Source organism: Silurus meridionalis, chromosome 27 (genome assembly GCF_014805685.1).
Source record: "Silurus meridionalis isolate SWU-2019-XX chromosome 27, ASM1480568v1, whole genome shotgun sequence".
Taxonomy (NCBI): Eukaryota; Metazoa; Chordata; class Actinopteri; order Siluriformes; family Siluridae; genus Silurus; species Silurus meridionalis.
The window spans coordinates 16,872,889-16,875,080 of NC_060910.1; the positions used below are offsets into that span (position 1 = coordinate 16,872,889).

At 41.8% G+C, this 2,192-nt stretch overlaps 1 non-coding gene across 1 annotated transcript; it reads right to left on the minus strand.

Moving 5' to 3' along the window:
* Positions 1-502: 502 nt before the first annotated feature.
* On the minus strand, positions 503-575 carry trnag-ccc. The gene has a single exon. It is a non-coding gene; the product is annotated as a tRNA-Gly (tRNA).
* Positions 576-2,192: the final 1,617 nt, after the last annotated feature.

Here is a 2,192-nt window from a genome sequence, read left to right on the forward strand (position 1 = left end):
AGCATCCTCCAATTAAACTAAGGCATCATTCAATTAATTGTGGAGAGAAAGCGTTTCTACTGTGAAATGATCAGTATTTAGGAAACAAACAAAAAGTTATGCATTAAAACCAACCAAAATCGGTCTGATTACATTTTTGAAAACAAATACTTATACAGTCAACAATGATTCGCGGTTCGGAAGTCGCGGCTTGGAAAATGCTCGGGTTCTCGTTTGGAACCTAATTAACAGCAGGTTGCAGATTATCTTAAAATTTGGCAGGAATCCTCAGTGGGACCGAATGTTCAGGAACGTTAGGAATAACATTGTGTTTGTATTTCAACAAATTTCATAAACATTTTTAAAACACATTACTTTCTTTCGGCTTCTCCCGTTAGGGGTCGCCACAGCGGATCCTCCGCACGTTTGATTTGGCACATGTTTTACGCTGGATGCCCTTCCTAACGCAACCCTCCCCAATTTATCCGGGCTTGGGACCGGCACTGAGAGTGGCTGGGGTTGGTTCCCTGACCGGGAATCGAACCCGGGTCGCAGCGGTGGGAGCGCTGCATCTTAACCACTAGACCACCAGGGGAAACACATTATCGTATTAAAATGACAATGTCCATATGAATTCACTAGGGTACCATAGGGGCTGTAGGTGTGCATTCAAAATTTGCAGATTTTAGGAGCTCACGTGGGGTCTTAGAACGTAACCCCCGCGAGTTACGGGGGACCACTGTATTGCCAAATTAGTGTGACAGAGGTTTGGCGTTCTAGTGAAGGTAAATCTTAATGCAGAGGCATTCTAGAATATTCTCTGCTTCCAAGGTTGGAAAAGGCTTGGGGACAAACAACATTTAGGGGTAAAGGTCATGTGTCCAAATACCTTTAGCCATAAACTCATTATGTCCGAAGGCTCACGGAAGACTTTTCAAAAGGACCACTAGTCAGCACTTTACTGTATGGCTTTTTGGCAAAAAAAGTACATTTAACTGTAAACATACTAAAAAAAAGTGACTGAAGATTCCACCCGAGACATGATAAGACCTCCATCTTAGTAGGTACAGTGTTCACACTTGTTTTTTTTTTTTTTTTTTAACCAAGTCATTTGCCCTTGTGTGAACCTTCATGCTTGAAACAAGAACCTCCAGCCCCCAGGTCCATACAAGGCAATTCTCTGGTCCGCACAAGTGAAGTGTTTCAAAATGTGTATGTAAGTGCAAAGTGTTCTTCCATGGTCCTTATGAGAGACTCCAAATCTCTAACATCTAAACTCTAATAATCTGCACTCTGTCAAGCTGGATGTGAACTGCCAGATGTGATCCTGGTGCCAGGAACCTGATGCACTTTTACTTCTCTGGCGTTCCTTGGTGTCTGCCTGAATCATTCTGATGCTTGACTGCACTTAAGTCTCTACCTCACCCGGATACATAAAAACTGCTGCTGTTATCATAACGACTCACACGATCATTGCCTTTCATCTCCTACACCTGAATAATGTAATGATTTATAATCTTATTGTAGAGAAACAGTTCTGAGTGTGACTCCTCTTCTCAAGTGCAAATCTAAGAAAAATAGGAAATGTAGCAGTATTGGTCTTCAAGGTGAGATATGACCATTTGTGCGCTTCAAACTGAGCCCCTGCTGCTAAATGGTCTGAACGTGTGCTTTTATTACCACTCGCCCTTCTTTATTGAAGCAGTGATTGGTCCCTTATGAAAACATTATCCACCCTTTCGGACTGAGGCTCTGATTTACAGTCACAGGCCCTGGATGTAGCTTTTTTTTCCGACAACATGCAAAGAATTCGAGATGGGGTGTTTACAGTAGGCGCTGTTTAGACAGAAGCGAAATGACAGCCATTACGTCACTCACGTCATTTGTTCAGGATCACTGGTTGAGTCTTGCTATGTGCCAATTAAAAGCATTTTTATCCACTATAAACCACTGTAATTGGCTCCAATGGCTTATATATACCATATGCTACGGCTCAGAATGGTTATTGCCACTTGGATAAGTCAGGACACTATGAAAGGGCTTATGTTTTTAGTAGTAAAACCTTAAAAACCTTCAAATTGTAACAAACATGGCAGACCACATGCACCATATGGATGGTTTAAAGAATATAGAATATCGTAGGTCATTTGCATAGAATTCCGAAAATTGACGTCATAGCAATCCTGTTGTGCATGGACTTAGAACAGCCAACT